This window comes from Hypomesus nipponensis, chromosome 22 (genome assembly GCF_054491055.1).
Source record: "Hypomesus nipponensis isolate SF chromosome 22, ASM5449105v1, whole genome shotgun sequence".
Taxonomy (NCBI): domain Eukaryota; kingdom Metazoa; phylum Chordata; class Actinopteri; order Osmeriformes; family Osmeridae; genus Hypomesus; species Hypomesus nipponensis.
Genome location: NC_140382.1, coordinates 16,726,488 through 16,739,301, shown reverse-complemented (window position 1 = coordinate 16,739,301; position 12,814 = coordinate 16,726,488).

Here is a 12,814-nt window from a genome sequence, read left to right as displayed (position 1 = left end):
GAGAGAGAGAGGAGAGAGAGGGCAGAGAGAGGGAGAGAGAGGGAGAGAGGGAAGAGAGAGAGGAGAGTGAGGGGAGAGAGAGGGGAGAGAGAGGGGAGGGAGGAGAGGGGGTGGGGGGAGGAGGGAGTGTGGAGGGGGATAGGGGGTTCCACAGGAGAGAGGGAATTGAGGGAATACAGAGAGAGAGAGTATAAGAGAGAGGGCCTTTGATGGTGACAGGCTTTAACGTGAGTCCATCAGTCACGGCACAAAGGACTTCCAGAGAGCGGCCATATGGACGCTGACCACTCCTCTGGTCACTCCTCTGGTCACTCCTCTGGTCACTCCTCTGGTCAGGAGTGCAGAACTCTCCAAACCACAACTAACCAAGCTGCCTTCTGATTGAACGGTTGTTGATGGAGTTTTTTTTCCACAGGCACTCTGATGAACTCTTAAGTCATATTGTGTCAATAACCCTGTAAAATCCACTTACCTCCAACATAAATATGCATCGTAATGGAAGGTTTCACACACTGTAGATTACGTTTGAGAAAGTTTATGTTCTTTATCCAGGAGTGAACTTTTAACAAATCTGGCAACGTGTTTTGACACTGAAAGAAAGCTGCAGCACACCTGCTGCTTGTCATGGCTGGTGCAGCCCAACGCTGTTATAGTGGTGTGCTCTCTGCCATCTAGTGGTCATGACTTGTTGCTGCAGTTTGTAAGCCGACGGGTTTTCCATTCGCTGTTGATAAAACAACAGCCCCATCTTGTGGTCATATATGGAACACACACTCTGGGTTAGTGTGATGACGTTTCAATAGCTGTTCGCAGAACATTACTTTTACAATAGGATAAAAAAAAGAAGAATGATTTAAGAAGATTATGAATAGAAGCCTGTTAAATACAGATTACTTTCTGTGTCGCTTTGGATAAAAGCTAAATGAAAAAAAAATCAAATGTAACATGTAAATGTCGCCACACTGTCACTGTGTCAAAAAAGAGAGGACAGAAGCTTGGACAACAAGTTCAAGTTTCAAGCTTCAAGTTTATAAGCTTTTGTTACTATCAAGTACAGGCTATTTTGTCCTGCTACTCTTGACAGTTTGCTAGTGGCCTATCCAAACCAATAATCAATAATCTAAACCTATGATAAATAAGTGATAATTATATATTGAAATGAGCTACAATTATCATCAACCATATATTATATATATATATATATATATAATTTTTTAAATTAAAAAACAAGAGAAAAATATTGATTGAAGATTGAAAAGCCGTAGAAAAACCCAGAGAGAGGAGAAGCTGTGTGTCTCCAAGCAACAACCCGTCAGCGACGTCCGTCATGCTTGCTGCACGCTGGACAGGAAACGTGCGAACTTGAGACTTCCTGTGTCTGTGCCGGACCACCCAGAGAGAGGGACAGACGCTGGCTTCATGGCTCGGCTCACTGAGACCAGCTGTTTACACAGACAACCGTGTGTCTCCTGTTCTGAGAGGCTGCGTGTTGTTAGAATGTACTCATGTTCTGCTCTGCCAGAATGTACTGCTGTTTGAGAGACTGAGAGTGTGTGTGACTGTGTGTGTGACTGTGTGTGTGACTGTGTGTTACTGTGTGTGTGACTGTGTGTGTGACTGTGTGAGACTGTGTGTGACTGTGTGTGTGACTGTGTGTGTGACTGTGTGTGACTGTGTGTGTGACTGTGTGTGTGACTGTGTGTGACTGTGTGTGTGACTGTGTGTGACTGTGTGTGTGACTGTGTGTGTGACTGTGTGTGACTGTGTGTGTGACTGTGTGTGACTGTGTGTGTGACTGTGTGTGACTGTGTGTGTGACTGTGTGTGTGACTGTGTGGGTCCAACTGTGAGTGTACAACTGTGAGTGTGTTACACTGTGAGAGTTTTTGTGACTCTGAATGTGTTGGTGTATGAGAAGGTACTAGCAAAAGACTATTAGTTTGTGTGAGTGTGTGATTGTGGAGCGATTCGCTGGAGTGGGTGGCCTGTACACATAGCTGAGGAGTGAGTTTAACCGGTCTACACCGGCTGCATCAGCACTGGGGGCTAATGGGAGGACTCCCTTTCAAACAAGATGGTTCATCTCAAAGCCTCCTAGCAAAGAAACTCGTTTCGTCATATTGTCATTGGCTTTGAAGGCTTGATTTTCAAACTTCCCTCAAGTTCAGACAAAATTGGATTTAAAAGACAGGAGCCATAAAATATATCAGACAAAACTCTAGTGCTCTTCAAACTCACTCACATGCTGGAGCAGGAGGAAGCTGTGATTGTGTGTGTGTTTGTAAGTTGTATTTGTGCATGTGTGTGTGTGTGAGCGTCAGAGACTGTAATCTTTTACTCAGTAAGCGATCCTCTGTCAGCGTTCATCCATCCCATCTCAACCCACGGTCCCCAGCCTGTCCCAGATCTCCCCAAGCCCACGCATGACCAAACAAATTAGCCTTTATGCTAATTCCTCATGACTCAATTATGGCAAATGTCTTGTTTGACAGACACACGTAATTAAAGTCATAACATTGCCCCAGAAATGAGAAGCTAATCATTCTGTAATGGATATAAAGCCTTGTCTTGCCCCAGATGAAAACAGCGTGACTGCTATTTAAAACTCTGATGTGTCTGTAGGGCTGAGTGGGGCATGGCCCCGAGCCATGCGTGGTCAGGCCTGAGATCAAACCGATGATGTCATGCGTCCAGGAAGCAGAGGAGGGCAGGTTACCACAGCGACCTCAGGCGAATATTCCGTTCAGTTACAAAACAATCAAACAGACCCTGAGTCACCAGAATGTCTATAGTTATTTGTTGAAGCTGAATTTCATTACAATGTTTTGTTTCGTGGTTACGTTTGTTTCATTGTTCTCGGACACTCAAATATGAGAAGAACAGTTCTTACTTGCTCTAGAAAAGAAAAACATTGTCGATTCCAAATCTATACAGTTACAGAGTGTACTGTAGTCTTGAGAAGCTATCGCCAAGAGAAAGACCCAGAGGTTTGAGAAAGTGTTTCCCTCAGTGCTCTGGCACTGCATCACTTCTCCAGCATTGTTCTATCAACAGTCCCAGCTCGGGGAACGAGAACTATGATGAATGTATTCCAAACAAATGCAGAGCAGGGCGCATATTTTATACTGCTAAGATGAATGATCCAGCTGTGTTGTTGTAGATTCTGAACTGGAGAGGAACGCTGGCTGTCGCTGGCAGAGAGCGAGGAGGTTCAAGGCTGGTGTTTTCACAGCTGCGGTTGGTCATAAATTAATCCAGCAGACACACAACTACATATTAGCTTATATTCTGTCATCACTTTACAAGGCGGACACCTCTCCAGCTGTTTGAAAACCATGAGGCTTTCTCTCTGTCTCTCTTTTCCCTCCCCCCCCCCCTCCCCTCTCTCTCTCTAGTGTTTATCACTACAGGCTGTTGTGTATACATCCAAACAAGCACGTGTGTGTTTGTGACTTTGGCACACAAATTCAATATGCGACGGGAGAAGCTTTCCCTGCTGAGTGGACGTGTCACCATCCATAATGTGTCGCCCAACAATCAGCTTCTTTCGCAGCCATGAATCCAGCAGGTGTGTGGAACCTGGCCGCGGCGGCTGCCGTGCACATAGCCAGTAATGGCTCTCTGTCTGTCTAATGATTCCTCCGTCTCCCCCTGAACAGGGGATGAATCACCGCTCCTCTCCCCCGTGCCTCGCCGCCGCTGCCTGATAACTCAGCCCAATTAGATCACACAGGCTCCACACTCTCCTGCTCGCCTCGAAAGGTGACAAATATGACAATTACCCAGAAGGCTGGGGACCGCCGCTCAACGCTTATTACTGAATCCATCATGACAGGAGACACAACTCCAAAGAGAGGGGGGGAGAGAGGGAAAGAGGGGGAGGGAGAGAGAGAGAGAGAGAGAGAGAGAGAGAGAGAGAGAGAGAGAGAGAGAGAGAGAGAGAGAGAGAGAGAGAGAGAGAGAGAGAGAGAGAGAGAGAGGGAGGGAGAGAGAGAGAGAGAGAGAGAGAGAGAGAGAGAGAGAGAGAGAGGGAGGGAGGGAGAGAGAGAGAGAGAGAGACAGAGAGACAGAGAGACAGAGAGGGGGGGAGGAGGGAGGGAGGGAGGGAGGGAGGGAGGGAGGGAGGGAGGGAGGGAGGGAGGGAGGGAGGGAGGGAGGGAGGGAGGGAGGGAGGGAGGGAGGGAGGGAGGGAGGGAGAGACAGAGAGAGAGAGAGACAGAGAGAGAGAGAGAGAGAGAGAGAGAGAGAGAGAGAGAGAGAGAGAGAGAGAGAGAGAGAGAAAGGTGAGGGGGGGTACGCCACTGGGTTCCAGCAACAGTTCAGGATCAGCATCATGACAGTTAGATCTGAATGGGCTCATTTGATTTGATGCTTCCCACTGTGACCTGGTTCCCCACCCGCATGGCGAGTATGAGGAGTTGACCTGTGTCCCCTCTCCTGTCCCTGTGCGCTTCCTGTGTCTGTTTGGTAGCAGGATGCCAGGTAGCACGAGCACACCTGTGACCTGAGCCCTGCTCCTTTACAAACTGGACCTCTCCAGTAATGAGAGATGGATCGTTTGTTATCCCAGGGGGGGAATTGGCTCGCAGCACAATCAGCAGAAAGGCCTTTCGTCACATCAGCAATACATGTGCACATACACATACACATGCACATACACATGCACATACACATACACATACACATGCACATACACATACACGTACCGCACATTTTGTTACATATTTGGCTGGCCAGACCAGCTGGACATCCTGTTAAGTAACATATGCACTAGTGCACTGCTACTCCTGTTTAATATTCTAATGGATTTTGCGAGAAATACAAATTTGGATTTGGATTTTAATTTAGATTGTTAATCGTGGATTAAAAAGGGCTTCACTTCCACTTCAACAGATAAAATGTACTGAAATGTTTGTACATGATGATTGATTTGTGTTTATGTTTAACATTTAACATAGTGTGCATGCATATTTGTGCATATGCATGTGTCTGTGCATGTGTGTGTGTTTGCATGTGAGAGTGTGTGCATGTTTGCATGTGTGTGTATGCGTGTACTATGACTGTGTGTGTGTGTGTGTGTGGCAGCCTGCTATCTCAGGTTCCCTACAGGCTGTGTGTAATAAGGATTAATGAGGGAAGCGGATGTGTGTGACTCACAGAGGTTAAGAGACTGCAGCAGGCACGGCCAACGGCGACCCAGCTCCGGCTCCTCCAACCCCTGACCTCTGACCCCTCGTCTAATCTCACCTGTCAATCAAGCCCACGGATAGACTGCCTGCCTGCTGCGACCAACCAAGTTCTTTGAACAGGGATCATTACAGACGCTTCATGTGGAGCTGAGACTGAGCAGAGCCAATGAATCATCTCCGTGTGGTTTACATATCTGCTCACAGTCAGCTACCGCTGAGCTGTACCCATTCTCCATGACTCTCCCCCGCAGTCGTCTCCATATGGCTTGCAAATCTGTTTACAGTCATCTCCATGAGGTATGCATATCTACTCAGAGTCACCTACCGCTGAGTCTGGGTAGTATTAACAGTGTAACAGGAATCAGGTAGCTGAGTAGTTAGGGAATCGGGCTAGTAATCAGAAGGTTGCTGGTTCAATTTCCGTCCGTGTCAAATTACGTTGTGTCCTTGAGCAAGGCACTTCACCCTACTTGCCTCGGGGGAATGTCCCTGTACTTAGGGACTGGGGAAGTCGCTCTGGATAAGAGTGTCTGCTAAATGACAATGTAAATGTAAGAACTATGTGAGGGAGATGTTGGAAACCTGTCACATCTACCCACAGTCATCTCCATGTGGTTCACATGGTTACTCAGAGACAGACACCACTGAGCTCTACTCATATCTGCCATGCTGAGACAGCTCACCATCAGCCAGCCAGACAAAGAGAGATGTCGCTCTCATTCCCAGAGATGGCAAGGAACAATGGACCAATCCTTTGTTACTGTACTATAGTATCTTTTTCTGGTATCAGGACTTTGCGTACATTTTGTACACAAACATCTGTACTTTCTACTTCTTACATTTTCAAACCAGGCTTGTTACTTTTGAAATTGTCGCCTTCAAAAAGGATTCCTAGCAAATGAGCTGTGTGTCTATAGTTGTTACACTATTATTATAATGATATTACACAGTCATTACCCTGTTGTTACACTGTTATTACACTGTTATTAGGTTGTTACCAGCATGACACTAAAAGAGGTAGTAGGAATGGTTACTTTTTACATAAATACATGTCAAAGCCCATATTTCTTTCATTTAACTTGAGTAAAAAAGCGTAATCAGTACTTTTACAGGAGTCTTTTTTAACATGAGTATCTGTACTTCTACTTGAGTGAAGGATGTGTGTACTTTTGTCATCTCTGTGCATTCCTGGGTTGAATGTGAGTTACAGTAATGGGTAAAGATGCAAATTCATCACCAGGTCCAAGTGATTCATTCTTTCAGCCGTTGTGGCTGCATGACACTGTCCAGAGACGTCGATGGATGCGTGCGTAGATCGGGCCTAATGCTTAAAACGTATCGTCTGGTTTGATCTCAACTCTGGAGTCCATTTGTCTCAGAGGAGAAAATGAAAACGTCGGGTCTCATTTGCTTCTGCATAAGTCTGTCAGTGCATTTCAGGAGGTCGTCAGTGAGTCATACTTGAAAGCACAGTAGGAGAGGATGGGTACAGAGACACAAATGAAGGGATAATTCCTGGTCGAGGAACTAAACGTTTTAACTGATCATTATCGTTGTTTTTGTTCCCACCGTTGTGATGGTCGTCACTGCTGAAGTCGTCACTGCTATTATCATCCTCACTGTTGTCATTATCATTGCCATCATCACCACCATCATCACCACCATCACCACCATCATCACCACCATCATCACCACCATTACCACCACCATCATCACCACCATCATCACCACCATCATCACCACCATCATCACCATCATCACCACTATCATCACCATCATCACCACTATCATCACCACCATCATCACCATCATCACCACCATCATCACCACTATCATCAACACCATCATCACCACCATCATCACCACCATCATCACCACCATCCTCACCACCATCATCACCATCATCACCACTATCATCACCACCATCATCACCATCATCACCACCATCATCACCACTATCATCAACACCATCATCACCACCATCATCACCACTATCATCAACACCATCATCACCACTATCATCACCACCATCACCACCATCATCATCACCACCATCATCATTGTCGTTGTCCTCATCATAATAATCTTTACCACCACCTCCTCCTCCTCATGTTCATCTTCGTCATCTTCTGCTTGCTGCAGATCCCAAGGCTGCACAGCCGCAGAGCAGCATGGGCACATAATGAAACAGGAGTCAAAACAATCCAACATCCCCACATGAGTGATCCTAAAGCCTACGCAAATGTTTGTGCCTGGCAGACGATTTGTTATGAAGATTTATTTGTCTGGTTCTCGTCGGTTCCCAGAGCTTGTTGCAGATATGCCGCTCTGGGTTCCAATGCTTCATATTTCAGCACTTTGTCCAAGCTTGGGTACACCATGAAGAACTGAACCTCTGCCTGTGGCCAAGGCTGTAAAGCTCTTTCTAACTCCAGTCTCTGGAGTCTCTGCTTGCCGCTGGTGGCTGCTCCCTGGCTCTCAGCGGCCCTAAGGGACGACAATGATTTAATTGTTGAGTGAATTCTTTATATTTCTGCAAATATAGCCATTTTTAATACCGTATTCTGAGTTAATGTAAACCTACAGAATCGGCACCCTGTAACATACCAGACTGTTATATATGTTTGTGCAAGGTATATCGTTTTACGTTGGTTTTTAACCAGACGTCGCTGGATTGTTCATAAGCTTTTATGTTGGTTTATTATGTCTGGGGTCTAACTCAAAACATACTTCTTCATCAGCGGACACAGTGGAGTAGACTTCACATGGACGTTATTAGACCACTTCCCTTACCCCCCCCCCCCCCCCCCAGGAGAACTACCTGCGGAGTGTCTTCTCCCAGTTCTGGGAATAACCCAGAGAAGTAGCGTCCCATTCCGGCCTGGTCCTTGATATTCTTAGACTCAGATCTAGACTTATACTTGTAGATTTTTCTTTGTTTTCCAGGATTTTCCCCCCAGAAACGCTCCTTGATTTTGCGCTGTGCTTTTTACATGCCGTATTTGTACGTCGCTTTAGATAAAAGCTAAATGAATCAAATGTGAGCCGTTCGTGCTGGTCAGAGAGAGGTTCCCAAGCAGGATGAATCTCGGGGTAATGGATAAATAACGGTCAGGATCAGAGCAAACGTGTTTTGAGTTAGAGCCCAGCAGGAAGTGAGGACATAGATACCACAGAGGAAACACGATAAGACCAGTAATAACATTTACTGGGAAGACAGTGACTGCTCCGCGCACAGCCACACCCTCCTTCATTTTATTTAAGCAGAGGAGATGAGAAGTCTGTTTCGAGGTGGATGATGAAAGCAGCTCTGAAGTGGAGAGTCAGATGGCTGAGCGGTTAGAGAATCGGGCTAGTAATCATAAAGTCGCGGGTTCGATTCCCGGCTGTGCAAATTGACGTTGTGTCCTTGAGCAAGGCACTTCACCCTACTTGCCTTGGGGGGAATGTCCCTGTACTTAAGGTAAGTTGCTCTGGATAAGAGCGTCTGCTAAATGACTAAATGTAAATGGAGACGACTTTGAAAGCCCGGTCTCATCAGTTGGAAAATCGCTGAGGTGAGGAACGGTGGAACATGGGTAACCATGGTAACAAGTTGTTTGCAGAACACTGTGGCCGTCAATTCGTTACAACTTCCCTTTCCCTGCACCCGGCCCTCCTCCTCACCCACCCCGACACACAGATAAACTCAAATCAAATTTCCCTTGAGTTGCTTTTTTTCATGTCACAATGGGCTGCATAGAGGCCCCAAAGATCAGCACCGATAACCTACCTAAACATTCAGTGAAGACAAGAAAAAAACTCCCCAAATCTTCTCACACCCCACCACCCCCCCACCCCCATGAACCGCCCTCTCCCATACCTTCCTGCCCTCACCGCCCGACCCCCCAGGCCCCAGAGCTTCAGACACCAGAGGGCTCCCCTGTCAGGACCGGTTGCCATGACCCCCATCGGCGCTCACTTCCTGCTTCACATTTTCCCACCACACATGACCCCGTTACTATGGTTACCCCCCCGCCACGACCTCGGTGGCCATCTTGTAAGCGGCCGCTCACACCACCTCGACTTAATCTAAACCTAACAACAGTTCAAAGGTCAAAGTCATTTTCACAATTTCCTCTAAGTGGCATTTTCCCAAAATAAACACTTTCAACACCCTTCTGATGAGGGACGGACAGAGAGAGCTCTGAAAAAACACAAATGCAAATGGCTCCATGGCCTTGAGAGAAAACGAATTTGTAGATGAGTATCGAGTGTTGAAATGTAAACAAGACGGCGATTACAGGTGAAGTGTGTGTTTATAGGTCACGTCGTGTGTTACACTGACTGACAACCTTGTCAAATAAACATCAGGTCTAAGTGTTGCTGTAGTTGCCCCTGCTTCCTCCTAGCTGAGCCCTGAAACCAAACAAGCCACAGACTCATGCTTTATGGCACCACAGTCCAGCTCCTCACTGAACTGGCTGTGAAGGTGCTCAACTGCATTTTAATGACCTCGCAGGATAAACATTTTCCTGATAGGAAGGCGGTATTAGAACTCTCGTTTTAATGAGGCATCATGTAAGTTCAGGGCAGGAGGTGAGAGAAGGAGTCTCAGGGGAGGTGAGATCTGTATACTCCTCCTGAGCCTTTTCATAAATCCATAAATCTGGACTGTCTTTGCGTTCGAATTTACAACAAAGACCCTGATGACTTGTAGCCATGCACGTTTATAACCACGACTCTGAAGACTTCCGGGTGATGCATGTTCTCTCTGTGAACGTGTGCCCACGCCCGTCGACCTGCTCCATCCAAATCACCGTTATCGAACCCTACCGCACGTGACCGCTGAACAGTTGGAATAGATACTTGTTGAGTTCTCAATCAAACAACGATTTTGGGGTTCTGTGTTTTGATGACAAAAAATCTCATTCACTTCAGCTGTACCTATTGAACCAAAGCTTGAGAACATGAGGACTTTTTGTGAATATACGAGCAGAAGGTTGTTTTTAAATGCTGCCGTCATGAGACTGAGAGCCAGAGTATCTTGGACTGGCCTGGCATTGTTGTTGGCAGGAGAGAGGTACAGTACATTCCCCACTTCACCAACCCTGAGCCTATATTTAACCAGCACCACAGTGGTAATAGAATGATAAATGGACTTAGCAAGGACTAATTTCACAGAACAGGAAATCGCAGGAGAAAACTGTAGAGGCTGTAATTACCCTTAGGGAGAGATCACTCACAAACTATAGGACAGGAAATGGACAGTTCATGATTCATGGAAAACAACATGTCTAGTTATACAAGCCTGGGTTTCACAATAAGCTTTTGCTCTTGGACAGATACTGGGTCAATACCTAAGAATGCCTCTTGCTAAATTTATTTTTGTGAGATGAAGTCTACTTTAGTATCACACAGTTTTGTCCTCATGTGCATGACAAATGTATCTATTGAATCATGTTCCAGAGCAGGATTGTCCAACTTATTTTGTGCCACACAGAACAAAATGAAAAACCCAGGAATTTCTGGAGCAGCGACATCAAAGCACAACGCAGCATTTACAGGGATAGAAGCAATGTGACGTCTCAAATGTGGCCAGTAAAATAAATACAAACTGTTCCTTGACTCTGACGACAAAAAAACTGCTGAACTCTGCAATTCTGATCCTTGATCTCCTGCTGTATGTTCTACATGCACAATTTGTAATCGTTTTAGTGGCAACCTCTGCTAGATAAATACAATGAAATGAAAATGAATATATAGGTGCAACTCATAAGTTGGTCAGTAGAGGGTGCTCCTCTCTGCTGAATGGTGCCAAAAACCAGAGTTACTGTTAACAGAACTGCAACACTGCCAATGTTACAATGTGGTGGTAACTTGAACCAGTGGTGAAAAAGCAAAAAGCCACTTACTGAAATATCAATTAGTATGTACACCTGTGTCTGTGTGTGTGTGTGTCTGTGTGTGTGTGTGCGTGTGTGTATGTGTTAGTGCATGTCTGTGCGTGTGTGTGTCTTTATGTGTGTGCATGTGTGTGTGTTAGTAATGCAAGCTGCTAGGTTGGTGTTTGGCCTTTGACACTATGAAGTAAATATGAAAATAAGGTTTCACACAGGAAATCCCTAATTAGGCCGTCACTCTAAACTTGCCATCTCTTCTTCTCTCCTTGTGTTTGGTCCCTGACAGACTCGGTCACCAGTGTCAGATTTAATCTGTTACAGGGGTCGACTGGCCCCTAGGGTGTGTGAGAGAAACCCATCATTTTGGAAGCACTACTGTGTGTGCGGTGTGTTTGTGTGTGTGTAGGGGAATGGTGGTGGTAGATGTCAGTGTGTGTGTGTGTGTGGGGAGGGTATAGGTGGGTTGTGTGTGCTTGTGTCAGTGTGGGTGGAGGTGTGTGTGTGTGTGTCTGTGTGAGTGTGTGTGTGTGTGTGTGATGGATGGAGCACACAGAGTGAGAGATGGAGGCTGGGGGAAGGAAACATCCCAGCAAATTCAATAAAACACCTCAGATCCACACAGCACCCCCCTCCCCTTCCCTCCTCCCCTCCCCTCCTCCCCTCCCCTTCCCTCCTCCCCTTCCCCCCTCCCCCCACCCTCCACCACCTCACTCCTTCTTCCAGAAAAAAATATGAGTTTGTCTAAATCTGCCATCCTGTGCATTACCATTCTATATAATTGTCTCATCCTTCCTGTTCTGTTGTTACACAGTCTGAATCCAATTCCAGGTGTCCCTATCAGTCACGCTCACCGGCAGGCACAATGATGAAGGGGATCTGTAGAATTGATTAGTTGTTTGCCGTGAGATCTCATTGATTATCAATGAGGCTTCAGAGCGACAGTATCCATCACTCTCTCCTAAATGAGGCTGCTCATGTGTACTTCCTCTACGGAGGGGGGTTCTAAACCTTAGAGGTACACGGCAAGGGAAATCAGGTTTAAAATACCGGCGCACGGTATTGTCAATCTCCTCCTCCCATGGTTCTACAAGTTGAGGGTGGAGGAGAGAGTCGGGGGGGTGTGGGGGGGGTGTGTGTGTGTATGTCTCTGTGTGTGTGTGGGGGGGAGGGGGGGCGGGTGAGTCGAGGTGGATGTCGGGGTGAAGTAGAGTGGGATAACATTATACACGTAGAAAACCACCCCCTCGCTCCGACGCACAGATGCCCAGAGACTGAGAAGTGCCCCAGGGTGATGGGGGTGGGATGAAGGGGGTGACAGGGGCCTGGGGCCAGGGCCAGGGCCAGGGTCACAGCTCCCCTGGTGGGGTCATACAGGCCGGGGCAGCCGGGCTAAGTAGGGGGACCAGAGGAATGGTCTCTGACAGGTCCCACGATGCTTGGGGAGGGTGATGAGGTGGAGGTGAGAGCCCACAGAGAAGCAAAACCATTCAGCCACAACATTCATCTGATAGATATCAACAACAGTATTCATATGATAGGTTGTGTTCAATATTATAGTATTCATCTGTTTGATTATATTCAAAATTACAATGTTCATCTGATGTAGATTATTGGTCGTCCCTGTAGATCGAAAGAACATGTTCTCTTTGCAACTTGTTGTTTATTCTTTTACGTACGGTGAGTTCTCAAGTAAGGTGAATCGGTGAAATAAGATGACATATTCATTCAGGTATTTAACCTTTAT